This window comes from Erithacus rubecula, assembly GCF_903797595.1.
Source record: "Erithacus rubecula genome assembly, chromosome: 8".
Taxonomy (NCBI): domain Eukaryota; kingdom Metazoa; phylum Chordata; class Aves; order Passeriformes; family Muscicapidae; genus Erithacus; species Erithacus rubecula.
The window spans coordinates 6,972,244-6,992,590 of record NC_136659.1 but is presented as its reverse complement, the minus strand read 5'-3'; the positions used below and the strand labels follow the sequence as shown (position 1 = coordinate 6,992,590).

The window sequence follows — 20,347 nt, the reverse complement described above, 5'->3', positions numbered from 1 at the left end:
GAAAGAAGAAAGATTTTGCTGAAGGTCACCCTAAACTGGATGGATAAATTTCAGCTAAAGCATCATCCTGAACATTTTAGATTTCTACTTTTTAAATTTTTAGAGAGAACACAGTATTTTGCATATAAAACACTAATACATTCATTATTTCTACAGTCTGGGGGATCTGACATCCATGTTACAACCAATGTACTGTTTGCTTCACTATTTATTTCCCATAAAAAGTTTAGAATTGATCATCTCCCACCACAGGCATACCAAATCTACCACAAAATGTAATTCATACCCACCTTTTTCACACCCACATTTTGCTTATTTAGTTACTTCAAAATTTCTAATGTGTCCTTCTGTTGAACATATTTCTAATGCTAAGAACAACTGAGACCCCAATAAATAAGGTCGCCAGTTCCTAATTAGGAGCACATGGTTTTAGCATTAATTCAATTACACGACACCAGCATATGCCATCACTAACTGTGTGTTCTGACAAACTGTTCAGGCAACACCTGACACTGTACCTGGCACTATGTTAAACTATGTTAAGCCCTTTGAGGTTAAGTGATGCAAACCACTGCTTTCCACAGTCTGCTGATCACAAGTATTTGAGTAAGGAAAAATCCCTTCTGGATGTAAACAGCCTAGTCTTACACAGGATTTCATCAGACCACAGTTACAACAGGACACAAATACCCCACAACAGGGTTTCAGCTGCTCTCATAACCTCAAAACACAAAAGAAGCAGGAACACATTTGCAAATTAGGAACAAGATCTAAAAAACCCTACTTCCTAGGACCACAGAAGCACTTAACTCCTAAACTCTATACTTACTTCATAAAGTAGAACAAGGAATTTGAAACAGATTCCCACCCTGTACTGAACTAACACACAAGTTAAAAACTATATTCAGTTTAATTGAATTCAAACTGTAAGGGAAGTTCATTCTACAAAAACACAGCTCACCTTCCTGGCTGGTCTGGAAGTCTAAAAGAGGCTCCTACTTCACCTGAGGACCTTATTAAGGCTACTGCTAAGCTGAAACATACTTAAGAAAACTGCATAGAGTGCAGTGTATGATGTGTATCAAGATATGAATGTCTGTTGTTAAAAGTATTTTTTCAAATATTGGATAATAAAACTTTTATTACAATAAAGATGAAAACTTTGCATTTATAATTACTGTGTCAACACATTCCTGTAAAACAGAACTCCAGCTTCATGATTAAGAAATCAATTCAAGCATCACAGATCTTTATTGGTAAACACAGAGTTTCAAACACACTCAAAGTACTTATTGTCAAGATGCTACTGCTTTGTGAACACAGCATCATAAAACCTATTTGTGAAGTCTTTTTGAATATTGCACTATTCTGTTGTAGAGAGAACAGTTCTCAAAACCCAGCCCTTAAAACAGAAGTAAGTACAGCACTTAACAAGCAGTTCAAACATTAGAATTGCCTTTATTCAGAGCAACACACAGTGTGCTAGTGACTAAGTCTCAAGCCTATCTCCTAAAAGAAAAATCCACATTTAACAATGGTCAAGGACTTGGTTGCACATGTAGATACTTTATCATTATTGAACTTTCCATATAAAAATTCTGACATTCATCTTCTCAAACTCCAGCATCAGAAAACAGCAGCTGATGAAAGTTCAGATCTCTTCAAGAAACTGCTCTGAAACTTGCACAGGTAAACTCAGTACTTGGATATTTCCCAGGAAACCTTTCCTCCAGTAGTACCCCAGAAAAGATTCTTCTTTTACCAAATCAGCCGTACATACAACAACATAAGCTCTCCAAGAGCTATCAATGTTGCATGCCAAAGTATCTTTTCCAACTGTTATCCTGTATCAATCTACCTTCACTCCTCTGTGGATTTTCCTCTCAAATCTCATCTCCTCAACTCCCTGACCATTTATTTGGGAGCAACACACAATTCTCTGTCCCAGGTAGCTGTCAATTTGCTCCACCAAAAAGTGCAGGGCCAATATTTTAACAACTGCTCAGCTAAAATGTATTTTTTATTCTATATTCTTAACCAGATGTGCAGCAGTTAAATAAAAAAAAAATTGGATACTAGAGAAATGTACTGTATTTGAGTATGAAAATATATTTCCTTATTACCTGTGTCTTCTTTAAGATATTTATGAACTTAGAAAAAGATGATCATGCAATATTAGAAAACTTAGAATTACTAAATGTTACAATCCACAAAAAAAGCTACTAAACCAAACACACTAAAGAACTAAAAGTGAATCACTTGGTGCTTGTCAGGCATAACCTGCCAAGCTATTAGCTCTCATTTTGAAGGCTTGCATTTGCTCAGTGGCTGACCTGCACATTGCAGAGTCTTAGCATGAGAAATGGCTTTTAGGCTCAGCTGCTTTCTAAGTGCCATCCATCTTCAGAAAAAAAGAGATTATTCCCTTTACAGTCTGCTACTTTGCCAAATTCTTCTGGCTCTGTTCCATCAGTCACACCCACGACACCCTGGGGAAAAGCAAACCCTAGCTCTGTATCACTCTGCTCTTGCTGAAGTGCAGAATGAGCAGCAATTAGCATTTAATGCCATTTATGAGGAAACTGAGGCGGAAAGACAGCTCTATCATTGACCAGCCCCTCTCCCTGCACCAGCCAGCAGCCCACAGGGGCACACAGAGGGAGGCTGGGAACTAGAACTGGAGAGGGGTGGAGCTGGGAATGTCCCATGGTTCACATAACAGAACCATAAACAAACTCACATGCAGCAAGGGGCCCTTTGGAAGTCCTTATAAAAATACATGTACACACACATTGTCAGTGATGCAAAACACCACAAGGGTTATTACTTGCTCAGCCAGAAGATGGTCCAGGAAGGCTCTTTTGCTTTCCAGTAAGGCTTCCTACCCACAGTTTGTTTATACTCTGAATCATAAACAAGATTCCCTTTCAACTCAAAACATCCGCTCTTTCATTCACAGTACAGTAAATACATTGCAGAACAGATTTATCAGCAACAACAAAACAAACCACAAATTCCTCCAAAGGTGGCCTTTGCCTGGCCCTAAAGACTCTGCAAAAGGGTGTACCAGGTTAAGTCTTCACCTCAGTCTCTTGTGAGCACAGTTCACCACCAACACAGCAGGTTTTTGCACCCCAGACAGACATGAAAACACAGATGCACCCCAAGGGCTCTAGTTCCTTCCTCTAGAACAAAGAGGGAGAACAAGGAGGTCAGGACGACCAGCCCATTGTCCAAACCCTAGCCAGAAAATTGGACTTTCAGAATAGAGTTTGCCTTTCCTAACTGGACATGTAAGAGGTTAGGAGGATGAGTACAGTCACCACTTCTCTGTCATGGTCTGTGTACAGTGCAGTCACCACCATCTGGGCTCAGTTCTCTACTTCCCTTTAAATTCCAACTTGATTCTTGTAACCACCAGCATGCAAACAGTTGCACAGTAAGTTAAGGATGACCAGATCTCTTTGGGTGTCTTTGCAGTTTCACTGCAATCTAACACACACCATTAACTTGCTTTGACCACTTTGACCTCTTCTCCACTGCACAAAGGGTGGTAGCACCAAACCACTGTATCTTGGAGTCCTTCATTCCTATCCTTTCTTCTAGTGAAAAGTTCAGCAGCTCCCACACAAAGTAGGCTTCCCCTTGCCCAGTGCCTTCCTGGCACCCGTGTGGTTCCACCAGCAGTGGCCTTGTGTCTTTCCTCCTTTAACCATGGTGAAAGATTGATCTGAGAACCACAAAGAATGTGGCCCTCCCCACAGTAGGTAGATATCCTGTGCAACTTGTGAATCTTGACTCTAATCAGAGTGAGGAAAATGACAATCTCTTCCTTAATCCCAGACAAACTGCTTGCCAGGTAGCTGTGCTGCACTTATTAGCAACTCCTAAGTAGTAAAGGGGAAGTAAACAAGCTGAGGGGAAGCAAAAGGCTGGAAATCTCAAATGTAATAAAGGAGGGGATGTTGTCTTATCTGCCTAGTAGTTGCTAACTAGGAACCAAAATTCAATCCTGCCAGTTTTTTGCCTTTTTTCCTACCAAAGGCAGCTATTCATTTAGAGAAAACTAGTTATCTTTGAATTGATGACCAACTGCAAGAAGAAAGTTATGCCAAATTAACAAGTTATAGCACAGAGTCTGAATTAACATTTTTGACAAAAATCCCTGTATTCAAACCCTTCCAAGATGAGCAGACTATGTTAATTTTATTGCTTTCAAATAATTAAATTCCACATTAAGTAGGGCTAATCTATTCTGTTTCAGTATAATTACTATCTGAGTTCCAAAAATTGGAAGTTTTTCCCCCAAAAGAGATTAAAATAGAATTTATTCTTTAACATTTAGTCTCCAGTGGTCTGCCACATCTACTGAATGAAGCCTTGCAGCACAGTAATGTGGACACAGCAGAAAATTCAAGGCTAGGCCAGTCTTGCTCTTCCTGCATTTATTGTGCATTTTGTTAGTTATACTAATTGGGACTGTTAGCAAATTACTTCAGTTCACTGTTAGTAATTTATGGTTTTCCTTTGTGGAAACTAAACTAAATGGCCTCTAAATCTAAAGGATTAGATTTGAAAATTCATATGTTGACACTGAAAGCAACATTTGTGTTCTAAACACAGGTTTATCAACACTCATCCTCCCTGTGACAAGGAATACTGCCTACTCAAAACTTTAGTACAATTCAAAAATCATCAGGAGCTGGCATTCTTCAAGCTAGCCAGTTGTTTACCATCTTGTCCTTAAAGATGCTTTAGTACACCTAGGCATCCCAAAGGATGAACATAACTCATTGAGCATAACTTCACTGTTACTGTGAAGACTGCTCTTATGGTGAGAACATCTGGATCTGTAGAAGGGACTGGAAACTTCCTTTTTCATCCCATATAGGCTCCACAGTTTTTTCTGACCTTAGATAAATGCAAGCACCACTTTGTAAAAGGAAAAAAGAAAAATCAGAGCTTAGCTTTTCATAAACTTAAGTAAAAGATTTTTCCGTTCCAATTTCAACCTAATAAACATCCAGTATTACTGCATAAATTGAAAGTAAAGACACATGGGAAATGAGGAAGACAAAGTTATGCATTAATCCAGCAGGTGGGATTAAAGATGCCATGACAGAGCTCCAGATTAATGCCATTTACAGTATATTAGCCTACCCCTATGGAACCATAAGATCACATCATCACACCAGGCTTTGTTCAAGAAATAAATAAATAAACCAACAATTCACAAGGCAGTTTTTCATTAGATATTTGGCATGCTAGTAAGAGTAATCAGGGAACATAGATATAAAAACAGTTTTCTATTCATCCTGTCCCAATAAATGACCCTGGAAGAGTGCTTACTGTACCTAAATGTATCAAACAATTTTCACAGTGCAAGTACTAAAATTCGAGGCTTTATTCTTAGGCAGAAAGGCAAGAGCGAGAAAGAAAAAAAAAAAAAAAGGCATGTGAGTGAAGCTCATACAGACTCTTACACAAAGAGTGACTGTCCCATGTGACAAGCACCAGCAGAAAGAGCCTATTTATATTTCTCTGTCTCCAACAATCACAGCTGAAATGTATCTTTAGGAGCCTGAAGTTTAGAACACTTTCAGGGTACTGCTGATTCTGCACAACTCTTATTTCTGGGTTCTTTCTCATGTCTCCCAATTTATGGGATAGGCCAACATAATCTGATAACTGGAAACACCAGGACAAGGGCTGAAGACACAAAATTCTGCCTTGAAACACCACCTCTTTAAAGACAAGATTTAGCTATATTAAAACAAGTATTAGAAAAGGAAAATAAACCACTAAAAACACCAAATAAATCCAAAACAACTAGAAAAACCCCAGGAACCTGTTTCCATAAGACTTTTATTAAGCTAAGAGGCCAAAGCTCATAGAGTGTGGCAGAATATCACACCATCTATTTCTAATTTATTTCTCAGAAATATTTTAATCAAGTAACTTCAGCATCAGCTATGATGCATTACAGGTGCCAGAACACCATCACATGTTACACAGTGGAACTCCTCACTCTGAGAGCACAGCCCATGCTGTTTAAAATACTGCTCATGACAGAAGTATGAGAGTCCATCCTCTCACCCCCACCCTCCTTTATTTAAGCACATGCCTTGGATCAAAAATGCAATCATTATTTTAACATAAACCATACAGATTAAAACTCTGCTTCCTCTTGAGAGAAAATAATTAAAAATGCTTATAAGGAAGTCAAGTAATAAAAATATTAGTTTTATGGTAAGTCTTGCTATAACTTCATCAGGAACAAATTTCTGCCTAGCTACTGTATGTCTTCAGCACATCAATTTGTTTGTCAAGTTCTGGGAGGGATTTCCCCTTCCCAACTCTCCAGAACACAGCCTGCAGTTTATACCAGTAACCACAATCCTACAGCAAATCTTAACCAGAGTCCTACTAATTTCAAAATCTGACCTGGCCAGTGATACTGGCACCTTGCACCAGAATGTAACAGCTTGAATGGAAAAGAAATCAACAGAACAAATTCAACAGAAGGTCACAAGTGTAACTTTTAAATTACTACACTTCCCCATGAAACTGATCCAGTAAAAAGCAGATGTGTTCTCTCAAAACAGTGATGACAACCTCACTCTGCAGACACACCACCTAAAGCACTACCAACTACATCTGCAAGTTCTGTGATCTAACCCAGTTGAGCACCGAAATGAAAGTAAAGCAAGAGACAAAATAATCAGCCTTTGAAAGTGAGATAAATAATGGTCAAGAAAAGGCACATCAAGGAACCATAAATTTGTAATAAAAATGGACATAAGTCTGAAGATATGTGCTAGATATAAAGATTTTAACCACACTTACCTAGGATAAGCATTAGCTTTGATTATTCCACAATTATTATGGTTTATGTGCCCTGCAGTGACAACAGAAGCATTCAGATGGCAAAAGGATCATAGCTGTTTACAAATTTCCCCCATGTAAACAGCACACTAAAACCTCCTTTAATATTTCTGTTCCAACAACAAATGCAAATTAAATCTATTTACATCAGATCACCAATATATGGGATTAGCTGTTTATGCCAATAAGCATATTTATGTGATCAAATGGAGATATACAGCAAAACAAAAAAAGTTTTTAGTGAACCTGATCTAGTGGTTCCCTCCTCTCCACGTGTCTTGCATCTCACCTCAAAGGTACCTGTCAAAGTTCAGAAATCAGTCATTAGATCAAACTCTTAGCAACTCATAGAATGATTTTTAAACCTTCAATCCATAAATACATATATTGCTAATACTTTGGACACCAAGTTTATCTAGTCTAATAATTCGTCAGACATGAATCAAGAGATGATTTGCATACAGATGAACCTTTCTAAGCACACAGGAAAAACTCACCAGTGCTAAGGACTAATTAACTCCCAAGGGTTGAAAGCATGTAAGAATTTTGGGGACATGTGTTTTCTAGGACACATATCCACTACAATGTCCCCAAAAATTTCCAGAGTTCCTATGAGATCTTATGGCAAACTACTTAAGTGCCTCCTTTGGGCAATTTTACCATGTCTAGTATACAGGCTTTGTGTATAAAAAAAGGCACAAAATGTTGAATAATCTAATAAAATGCACTTGTTTCCCAAATATTGCAGATTAAAATATAAGTTTTCATAAGTGGATGCATTTCCTCTGAAGTTATCAAATGTGGAGAAATAAAACAGAAAAGACTATTTTCAGTGGCCTGAAAGAGTTCATGTTAAAAAAAAAAAAGTATCAACATCCCCACAGAAACTAAAACCTTTCCAGTGTAAGAAGTGAGGTGTTCACCACAGCACAGTGGGCACAGAAAAGCTCAGCAGTCCTTGCTTATGCACCTGGGAAAAGGTGACAGAATTTTTCCCACTTGCCACAGAAATTTGTCCTCTGCTGTCTGAACTCAATATCCAAGAGAAGCCCTTGACTTTTTTTCACCACCAGGAAAAAGCAGTATTTCTGGGATTCAGCCAGTGAAGTCATGCAAAAGAATAACAGTGACAGTTAATTACTTGCTAATCATGCTTTGGTTTCAGCATGAATGCCACCAGAAATACTTCATTCATTCTTTTCATTGATATTAGACATTCATTGTTACAATTACAAAAATTTAATGTAAACAATTCCAGAAGACCATCTCTAACTGAAAAATACTTGAAAAAAGCTCATTTTTATGTATGCAGCTTGAAGAGATCATTCCACAAACCCCATGTCGTTCAGAGCTCATGTGCAACTGACAAGTATGGAATTTGAGAGAAGTCATATGGCAAAAGTCAAATATTTTGGTGTCAAAACACCCATCATATCTTAATTCAAACTTACCACATTCTTCACACTTTTGAGACATGAGACCCAAAGTCTGGTCACAACTGTACAATTTTTCTACCAATTTTTATGGACAAGGGTCAATGGGTTATTTTGCCTTGACAAGAGCATGACATTTCAAAGTTGCCTTTCACCACTGAGCTCTCTGTAGTTTCAGAACAAAGGGACTGCATATTTCCTTTATACACAATCGGAAAATACACCAAATTAATTCAGAATTACTAAGACAAGCTTTATGTAAGCATCAGCATAATGGTATTTCCAGGCTCACTTATGCTTAAAGAGTTTTAAAACTTGAATATGCTCAATATAAAATGTTAAAAATTTACATCCCAGTTGACAGCAACCCTGTGTTAAATGAAGGAACAACAGAAGAGCTGATGTTTCCAGAGCATGGGTTAGAAGTGGATATGCTACCAAACACATGTAGATGGATCATTACAGGGCCATAACTAATGACCAGTGCCATACACTGGGCCTCCACAGCACTGCCTGTCATCAATATCTATTACCAGAAGGCTGCAATATAAACATTAATAAAGCAGACACAATACACCAGCTAAACCACTAATGCATGTAATTGCTAACACAGAGCCATATGCTGAAAATTCATCTCTTAAAATTCAACTTTTACAACCTAGGCAAATCAGACAACTGTCTAGCCCACATTCTTCCAAAATTGCTTACTGAATAGAAAACTCTGAACAGCTGCCAGTTCAATTTTTACAACATACTACATAAAACAAATGAGGTCTGTTGCCCTGACTTGTGAAAGTGTTCCAATAAATGCCAATTACAAGACCAATTAGGGGATCAAATCTGACATCACAGGTTTCTCTAAGATATAAGCTCAATGACTTTCTTATTATCTAATTAGTCATGGACTCTGAACAAGAAACAGATGATTTAAAAACAATGATTCTGCAAAAGTGTGTGTTGTCAAACCCCAAAAGGGCAATAACCCCAGCTCTCCAATCAGAATTATATCTGTGACTGTCAACGCCTTCAACTATACTGAAATAATCTAAATTATGAACAATAACACATGAAGTATTCCAAACATGATCAGCTTCTGAAAGTTCTCACAAATCCTGGATTTACCAATATTTCCATTGGCAGATGCCATGCCATTAATCAAATGAGAAAAATCTGCAGGAATTGCACAACAGGAAGAAAGAAGGAATTCCCCCATAATATAGTGAACTTGCCTCTTCCTAAAGGAACAGAGGACAGCAGGAAGTGAGTGCTTCAACTGAAAATTGCTATCACAAAAAGACAAGCCTGGCCACCAGCTCACTCCAGGAAAAGAAAAGAAGTTTGATTTTCTGAAAACTGAAGTCCTCTGTTGTAAAATGGCAAAATGTTGTCTATATGATCATAGTTGAGATTTCTTTATGTGTAGCCATAATGACAGTACGTGACTCCACAATGACACTTTTTCTTTAGGCTACTGTCTTGTTCAGAACACAAAACAGAAGCAGTTCAATAAATGAGCATCTTGTCTGATGCTCCTTTGCAAAGCCTGGTGCATTATTTGCCACAAACTCCTCATAGTGCAGCCCAAAGCAAGAGGACACTCAAGGCACAGCTCTCTGCAGTTCTCACCAGAGCACTCTATGATCCACACTCTTTAGTGTATTTCAAAAATAGCCTTGTCCTTATTTAACATTTAGTCAGTGTGGCTACCCAACATAGGAGAACTGGAGATCCCAATCTGAAATGATCATCAAGCTTTTTGCTCTCTCTCCTCTAGTGAGAGTCTTAAACTCAGCTACACTCAAACTGATTTCCTGCAGGTGCAGTAAAACCTGGCAGAAACTACACAAACAACCTGCCAAGGAAACATGTGCAAGCCCTCAGGTGTTATTTCCAAAAGAGTTATAAAATGTGAAGTATTTTATGATCAAAGCAGGCTGCCCTTGATTTCAGGTATGAGAGTCAGCATTTGCACAAATCACAGCCAAGATCTAGAGGCAGGTACTCCTAACATCAGCAAAAAGCTTCCTACAGCACCTTGACCACTGTCAATTAAGAAAAACAGGATAGGGTTGGGAATCACATTCCCAAGAGTAGTATTTGACTGGTTAAGTTCTATTCCAGGGTCTGGAGAGAACAACACATTTTCAAGGAAGAAATTCTGCTTATCATATGCTAGATAAATCCTTTGTGTCTTTTTTTTCAGAAGCACGCTGACTTACACATGTACACAGAGCTTGGAAAGAAATGCCACTCACAGAGGAGCCACATCAAATCTTTAGGCTACTCCTCACACAGGGGCAGCCTGAAGCAAACCAGGCAATGCAGACAGAAGTTTTATATCAAGCCACAGCTTTCCTCAGCCTAACATACAGGCATAATTTTACCTCATTAAAATTACAACCTAGCTGATATAAAATTAACCTGAAGGCCTCTCTCAACATGCTTCTCCAAATAAATTATGACTAAGTTACTCCAGATATCTTACAACACATCAAAATATGCTATGACACAAGTGCTAAAAAATCTAATAAAACTCCAGCAATAATAACTATCAAGAAGCTACAAAAGGTTGACCATGCTCACATACTAAGAACAGATATAGAGACAGACAGACATTGCATGGAATAAGCAGAGAAGCAGCAATGTATGGAAAGTGGATATTTCCATGGGTTGCCTTTCACCACCTCATTCAGGACTGATGCCATGAAACCCACATGACCTCTGAAACCTCACACTGTTTATATGCATGTCTCAAATACCCCTGCACTCCTGAATTGCCTTAAGATTGAAGCATGTTGATATGACTCTGGAGGTCAACACACAGCATTTGGAATGGAGTTGCTCCTGGTTTGATTAGGCCAGAAGCTGTATTCAGTTCTGTCTGAACACTTGAATACTCTGGTGTGCAAGTTCATAACCTCAGGTATAGGACTGGACATTTTTTCTGCATCTAGAGGACTCTTCATAGATTCACAAAATAAATTCACATTTTTATTTTTCCCCACTTCTTTACTCCTGTTAAGGAGTATGTTGGTAACCATATGATACTTCTGCATTGAGTATCACAGTTCAACAAACACAGCTAAACATGAGCACATAACAAGAAGCACAGCAAGCACTCGAAAAATCTTGCAGTGACTTACAGATACTAATTTCAGCAGAAGACTTTTGCAAAGTGAAACAATAAAAACTGAAATTGCATTGGTGTTGCTACTGCACAAATCAAAATCTTCATTAGACACACCCCATGCACAACCATCCACATTTACAAAACTACCAACTACTCAGATTGATCTTAAGGAAAGCAGCTCCTTAAATGAATCACAATCACCTCAAGAACTGTTAGTCTGGGATTGTGACTGAGCACAGTGATACATTTGCTAGGGTAGCATGGAACAAAGTTTCAATTGCACCTGTATTATACAGCATAGGACTGCAAATTCTCGATTTATAAAAAAACAAGGCTTCTTTCTGGGAACTGAGTGTTTTTTTTACTGAAGCTTAAAAATAAGACAAGTAAAATAGACCACTTATTATCTACCAAATAATTTTTTTAAGTAATTTGACCTAGGTCATTAAGTATTCAGACAATATCAAGTAGAAATATTGATATGTAAGTAAGAATAGGCATTTTGCATAAATTTTTGACTGCAATACAAAATCCAGCTAGGCACACTGATAAAAGTATCTAGAGCCCAAAACTGTGCGCTCATGTAGAATATAATATGCAGAGAGACTTAATATTTTTTATTTTCAAGAAATAAATATAAATTCGAGCTGTGTCAACAATATAACCAATAGACTAATGAGATGTAGATGCATGAAGCTTGAAGGAAAAAAGCTTTACTTCTGTCACAAATGTCTCAGTTTGCATCATAAAAAACATCTGATTTGTTCACTTTTGCAGTTTGAGCCAAGAGCTGTCTTTAAATCTTTGTTTAACCACAAGGAAACCTTCCATAATATTCTTTGCATTTTCAGTCCAGAGCTCTGTACAACCCCATATATTCTCCTGTCACAGTTATCATCACATTCAATGTGCATTTTAGGACTGGAAAAGAAGCAGGACACTGACACTATTATTTCAAAGTCCAGGACATCAGGATTAATGTATTCCATTCACTCATATTGCATATAAAACAGACCAACTAAAAACATCCCCCACAACTATGATTATTGCTGTGACAGAATGGTTATTTCCTCCTTCTACTTGAAAAATGGAGAAAATAACATTTTAAGCATATTCTCCATAATAGTTATCAAATCTCCTAAAAGACTGGCTGAAACTTGAGATATCATCACTTCACATCTTAGAAGATCACCTATGATCTTTAGATCAGCAGTGTATGCCAGCTAAAATTATACACAGTGTTTTCTTTAGGACATTTGTATTTCTCATCACAGAGAACAATAATAGGAAAAGCCTCCTTTGTAAAACGTATTAAGTATTAAAAAAAGGGGAAAAAAAAAAATCACAAGAGGCTAAAAATGTCCTATCCATGACATCACCCCAATGCAGCAGATGAAAGGAAAACAGGACTCATCTTTTCATCCAGAGGAGAACATCAGGTCATATTTAAATCCAGGAGGTCTTGGTAAATCTTTATCACACATCATCTACATCATAAATGGAAATTTGAGTATGTGGAGAATCACAAAGTGGTCAGAGGAAAAGAGTATTTGTGAAATACTGTAGAGATGGAAATTGCATCCTCAGTGTTTGAGTCAGATCTATCCCTTATTTTCTCCTGAGCAATTCCAGGTGGGGATCAGGGACAAAGAACAAAAGTTGAGTTATTCTTGCAGACTTCCAATTCTTGCTTTCAACAATTAAGTTATCACTAACTTCTGTGAATGAACTGGGGGATGCAGATGGACATGAACATTCAGTTTCAAAAATGTGGTGGAGAAATAGAGGTATGAAAAGAACAATGAAAAATATAAAGAGGAAAAAAAATGCAGCTGAAACAGGCAACTGAAAAACATATGAAAGCAAAATTTAATGTTTAAAAAACGTTATCCTATTAAAATGAATTGCCAGAAGAAACAAAAAACCCTGCAAGAATGAACAAAATTAACAAACAAAAAGCAGTAGAATTACTATATAGAAAAGGTACCAGTCAAATAGGCACAGCTGATGAAGCAATCCAGTGAACAGCAAGATCCTAAAATTCTTTTATGTAATAAGAGTAACCTTCAAAGCCTCTATATGGATGTTACTGCATAGCTGCTTGCAAGGGGAGAACATATAGAGGCAGCACACAAGATTTTCTCCTGTAAGTTTTTGTTTCATTTGAGAGCACCCAAAGCATGCCAAGCCATAAAAAACCCCAAAAAGAAATACAAAAAACCTGGCAAGTCTGAATCTTGTGCACATAGAGGAAGAGGTCATTTAGAACATTGCTGAACCAAGAATATTTAAATGACACCTGAACACAACCAAACTACTCAGCTTTAAAGCTGTCCAGACTTCTGAAGGAATATTTGTAAGAAGAAAAATTGGCTGCAGATCCTGGGAACATATGGAATGCACAGAGGCCACCTACAGCAAACTGAGAATTCCACAGAAAAACAGGTAAGCTCTTTGATTGATATCCCACTCCCAAAAAATCCAGAACACTGAAGAGACGGGGAAAACAAGGAAATTTATATATACTGTACATAAATTGGATGTGACATGCGAATTCTGCTAAAGCCCAGCTGAGTAAAATACTGTCTACTGAAAAAGCAGATTTGAGAGGGCTAAAACATAAGTTTCAAGAAAACAATACGATAAAACATGATAAATGAGAGATAAATAAAAGATGACTGAATTGCATAATCATTATAAAGAATTTGCAATAAAATTCAATGTTGTGCACCTATAAGGCACTCCAAAACAAAGTGCTGGCAAGGTTACAACCATTATGACAGGGCTTAATGGATTAATTTTCATGACCAAGAAATAAAAAATAAAAAAAACAAAACAAAAACAACTTTTTAGCAGAGGTTTTATTACAGGTAACTGTCATTAAAGCTCAGCAGATTTAGATAGTGAGCAAGAACTCCCTGTTTTAACCATATCCTCCAGTCAGCTGCATGTCTCCTACAGGGATACTGACACCAATCTCTCTTTTCTAACAATTCATCAGATTTTGTGATATGCATGAAGATTTTACTGGAGGACTCCAACAAGTTCCAAAATCATTGCCAGGGAGAGAGGCAAAAGGAAAAATTGGACTACTCTACTGCAGCCCAATTCCACTAGAGACGAGCCCAAAAAAAAAGAAAAAAAAAAAAAAAAAGGCAGCAAAAACCACAGTTTAAACAGTCTGCCCTCTTTTTAAAGATCAGTCCCTTGAACCTGAATCCTCCTCTTCCAGCACCAGCAACACCATTAACAGTAAAAAGATCTGCCAAAAGGCAATTAAGTTTTGGCAGGTTGATCCAAACTTTACAGAAGTGGAGATTCAAAGACAAAATTTTATCTGTAGCAATAGCATACTTTAAATGGGGGTGAGCAGGGGACAAGAGTCACGGGGCAAGACAGAGCCACCACATTGTTCACTGCAGCTTCTGTTTCTTTTCTATTAATTAATTATAGATAAGCTGAGCTCTGGTGCATTCAAAAGTCAATACGTTCCTAATTCTTAAAGAGAGGTGAGAAGCAAGAAAAAGCTTTTCTGTTTTTTTTGTTTGTTTCTTTTGTTCCAATAGACCTCAGCAAGAAAACAAAACACACACTTAGGAACTTGAATTCATGAGAAAGCTAAATAAATCACATATAGTAACAAACAGCTTTCTGCTTTTCAGCACTACAGCACTGCTCATCCTCACTTATTAAAGTGGGGTGCCTTGAGGAGCATAAAAATTGAAAATAAAAAATAAAAATTAAATGAGTGAAGACTTGATAGAGACTATGTCCATATGGATAAATCTGTTGTGGTTGGTTCATGAAGGAACTACACTGTAAGCACTGAGGAAACCCGTGTATGACAAACCACTGCCTGGGGGTTTAGATCTACTTGGAAAAGCAACTGTATTGCAGCCTACTCTGTTGCTCTACAGTCAGATTGAACATATCTAAATTCACTTATTCTTCCCAGTTCTTGGTCATGCTTGTTCTGGTTCCCAATGCCACACCAAAATTACCTGAGTCAGTACCCAAAGAAAGGTGCACTAGACAGAAAAATGGTCAAAACATCTCAAGAGCATTGTTTCACTCTACTTCCAGAGCTACAGGGTAAACATCTTGACACACTGAGACAAAGAGACATGAGTGAGATTCCTACATCCATACAAAACAGATCAAATAACCTTCACAATGTAATTTCTCACATTTCAGCTGTTGCACTAGCCAGTACATCACCATGTGTACCAGTTTTCCTAATACCCACATGCTAGAGCAGACTCAAATAATTGACACATTGCCAGATAAGTGACAAGACAGGAGTGAGCAGAAAACACTCTCCCCACCCTTCACCCTTCCACAGCAGCAGAGTAGAGGTAATAAATTGCTTTCTCCAGACGTGCTACAAATGTATTTGAGCTGCAGCATCTGTTTGAAGATCTAAGCTTGTAAAATGTTCCAGATATATTGTGAAACACAAATTTCAGAAATCTGTCAAGATTCCAACAAGTTTGTCAGATAAGAAGAAATACACTTGATTCTGCCTTAGAAAATCATGATTCTATCTTAGACAAATACTGCCCAGGACTTATATTTGTGTCACATTTTCCAAAAAGCAGCTGAAATAATATACAATTGAATACTGCTGTCTGGGGGGAAAAGTATTTAGACTATAAACAAACAGGATCAAATTACCCAGAAGTACACATGCCTTGCAGCAAGCACAAGAAACATCATAGTAAATATCATACATAAATATTCTTCAAAAGCATCTGGCAAAATTCACTATAAATCAAAATATTCAAGCAATTGTTTCCAGCCAATCACTTACTTTTTAGAACTGAAATCCTTAGCATTTTATTATGTTCTTTACTGTCAAGGCACATTTCTTCAGCAGTTTGACTTTTTCTCCCCCCCCCCCACCTCCATTTGGCTAAGCAACTAAGTAACTTATTCAGTAACTTCCAGATGACCTGGCAAATGGAATTGATGTGGATTAAATAGCAACAGATTATTTCAGTGGTTAAGTAGTCACGGGTATGCCAGCAACATCACACATCTCAAATATATTCCACTAAGCCTATCAAGTATGCTTTTACTTATCTTTCACTAAACATCTTTTTATGGCCCATTTCTTCATACCTTCTAATCACGACTCAGTTGCAAAAACCTGAAATCCCAAACTGAAAAGCACACAGAGTCACAACAAAGATAATTTTCTGAGTAAGAGGTACATAAGGGACTGCTGTGGAATCATTAGTGTTTACAACTATAAGCATATTTACTGCTTTCCATCCTTTACAGGACAGATTTGTTACAGTTGAAAGCTTTCCCTTCAGGGCCTTTTACAGAAGCACATATATCCCACAGATATGCCATAACCCATAAAGTTGTCTCAGTAAGGCACAACACAACTGTTCTCCTGGGGTTTTTTGAGAGTACAAGGGCAGGAGGAGGAAAGGGACAAGGAAAAAGGAAGGAAAAGGTGTGCATGCAGGAGAGGGAAACTATACCTCTAGTTTAGAGCTGAAAGGATTTAAACTCATCTACACCAGAAGTCTTTTCCATTCCGCACCTTTTGCTTGCTCAGATTTTGTTTATTTTTCTGACTCATTACTCAAAAATTTCTTAGATCCTAATCAAGTCTAACAATGCTTCAGAGGAAACACAACTCCAAAATGGGAAGGGGGAGAAAGTCTTATTTAGGAATTATTAATAAGCCATTAAATTATAAAAACTCAGGATATCCGCCAGGAATTGTAAGAAAAATGCTACATAATAAAGTACAATATCCTTAAGTCATCAAAACAAGACTTGGCTCTGAATTCTGGATGTCAAGAGCCTAGACAATGACTGTTCATTCTTATATTGCACTTCTGTTTGAAGTACCCCAGATTCTTCCAGGAGTGGAGTTGGGAATGAATTGAAGATTCAATCCAAAAGCATCACAGATGAGGAAAACTCGGTGTCATTGCTCAGCAAATATATCTGCACACACAAAGTATATGAATCACATACAGTCTCCCCAAAAAGCTTCTGTTGTCAGAGAGCCTCCAGAAGAAGCAGCTTTCTACTCCATTTTAAATTATCACCTCGGCCAACACTAAGGCTACACATTATGCACTTCATCAAAAGCTTCATCTGGGAGCAACTGAAAATTATTCACTTTATCCACACAATACCACCTCTCATTTGTATTAGCTCTACATCATTTTCTCATCTGGCTTCAAATAAAATACACAAGGAAATTATGCTGTATCTATTTTTATAGTGACCACATTTCTTTCTATCTTCAGAGATATAAAAGTAAAGATTATTTCATACCTTTATTTATGCAATCTGAGAATTTAGAAGACAAAACTGATTAATATGATAATAAAATTCAGATCAAGAAAGATATTTTGTAAATGCATTCTAGTTCAACAAAATACCATTTGCTCTTAAGACATCCTTTATCCTATTAGATTCACCCTTGGTAAAAAAAAGGCTAAGTAAGACTGCAAACTGTTCACAAATGTGTGTCAGTCTTTTCTGAGTCTGGGTTTAGAATTTATGGTGCAAATTGTACATTTTGAAAACAGAAGTGTGAAAACTATCGGTTATACAGAAAACAAGTTCACTATGTGTATTAGCATGTACATCTAGCTTGCTAGCTAGTACTAAAAGCCCACATAGAATAATCTTATTTCTTAATTATCTAGCTACATGAAGCAGGGTGCCATGACATCATATTGCTAAGTAGTCACACCCTCTCCTTTGCCTCCTCAGAAAACCCAACAACAGAAGCAAAAGATCTAAGTAGAGTGACAATTTAACACCTACTGCTGTGGACAATGACCAGCATTTCCACTTCTGTGCAAGACTGGAGAACACCACACAGAACACAGGGCATTGAAGCAGTTCCTCACAAGTACAGCACACTATCCTTGCCTAGAGTGACACAAATCCTCCTTCCTTGCAGCAGCACTGTCACTAGTGCAGTTAAATTATTTTCATGTTGCCAATCAGCACCAAAGCCAAGCAAACACCTGCTTGTTTCTAAGAGAAATAATCAACAGTGCTGTCAACTGCACTTCAGTTTCCTGACAGATCACCCATGTAGGCTCTGCTTACTCTGAGCTTTCCACACTGGTAGATTTGCAGTGGCTGTAGCCACCAGCTGTCTGATCCCACTGCCATCCCAGTGAAAACCAGTAAAAAAGAGCCATGTAGCTGTACTGATCGCTGGGGGTATTACCCATGCAAGCATATGGTAGTGCAGTATGGCTGAAATGCTTGCTAATGATTTGGATTCAGGAATTACTCTTCAAATCAGAGAAGAAAATTACTAATACAACACCAGTCTAACAGTTTAATAGCTAGATTCAATATCCTCAGCCATAAAACACAGGGAGAGCTCTAGGAGATGTATTAAATTTTGAAAGAGAAAACAATTAATAGCTCATATGCTCTTCTAGATTATCACACTTGCTGTTCATGACAGACTACTTGTAAGAAACATGAATTGCCAGTCAGTATGGCCAGGTTAAAGCACACCTTGCAAATTCTGCTGTCTTTCAGCACAGAATCAATAGGCTCTGAGAGAACTTAGGGTGGGAACTAAAGTTCCCAAGTGCCCTCTCCAAGACTGGCTGCTGGTTTCTTAGGCACAATTTCAAACCATGTGGATTAAACCAGAAACAATGATGCCCTCCCAGATTGGGATGGGAGGGAAGATAGAGAATCATTTTTGCAAGCTAGAACATTTCCAGGTGAGTTCTTTTCATCTCTAAAGAAACCTAATATGCTTTTAAAAAAGTAAAAAGTAGAATTAGCAGTGGAGAGCCCCACTGAAGTAGAAGGATCACAAGTAATTTAACAAGAATTTTAACCACTAGCATGCTAACAGTTTAAAGTGGCTGTGTAAGAAAACGTTATTTTCCATGTCCCTTTCCCAGCCACAGGCATTGGGCCAGCTCCACTCTTATCTTACCAATCTGCACAAAAAACACATGCAAAGACAAAACCAAGCCATTAGCAAGAAAAAACAACTACAAACTCTGATCACAAGAAAATGTACAAAGCAATGCACTGGTAGCTACACGAGCCATTTCATCCAGGTGAAAACCGGAAATTCTCCCTCTCAAGGATATTGGCATTACACACACTGATGTGTTCAGCAGTGTCAACATACTGCATTTCACACCATAAAACACAGCAAAAACAAAATTAAGTGCAATTATTATATGGCACAGAAAGATTAGGGAATTAGTAACAGCTCCAGCTGCCCAATTTGTTGGAAAAGTATTTCTTCCAACCTAAGCTCATTTGCAAAACATGATAAATAGAGTATTAATGCAACATGTAACTTATAAAATTAGTAATGCAATTTTTAGGTTGCTTGAATGAAGAAAAAGACTGTCCTTATCTCAGACATTAAAGATCTTTGTGTTTTACAAATCCACAGTAGGCTCTGCTTTAGAGCTTACACATGTGAAACAGATTAAGGGGCACCATGGTGGGGGTTAATGTCTCAAACTTTCTGCTGGCTACATCATCAGATCCCTGCTGCTATTTTTTTATCCCAAGTAAAGATTCAGCAACATTTACCATATACACTTCACCTCCCACTTTTTGTTTTCTTTTAAAAAACGTCTTCACACACTAATCTTAACTACAGTTATTCTAAACAGGTATGACTTGGGTATATGATACCCTGCAACATGAAATCACCATTTAGCTTTAATCCCTTGTGTCCACTGCTTTGGAAATGGTTCTGCCACTGTATCAATTAGAAAGCAGACAAAAGAGAAAAGCTATCAGCTGCAATTGTCAGCTGTGGAGGAAGACCCACAAGAGACTTGTTCTTGAAGACTCAAGTCCTAAAATTTGGATTCTGTGTTAAAAAATTGTTTTCAATACAAAATAAAGTTTAGATCTA

General features: G+C 37.7%; 1 protein-coding gene across 3 annotated transcripts in view; it reads right to left on the bottom strand.

The window, feature by feature from the left end:
• The window catches only part of GULP1 (GULP PTB domain containing engulfment adaptor 1), a 139,799-nt gene that overhangs the window by 113,629 nt on the left and 5,823 nt on the right, over positions 1-20,347 (bottom strand). For 2 of the 3 annotated variants that reach the window (XM_079310717.1, XM_079310715.1), the window contains exon 2: positions 7,132-7,185. The exons of the other annotated variant lie outside the window; for it this stretch is intronic. The gene's annotated coding sequence lies outside the window, so the exon portion shown is untranslated. The remainder of the gene's footprint in view (positions 1-7,131; positions 7,186-20,347) is intronic. 3 annotated transcript variants of the gene reach the window in all.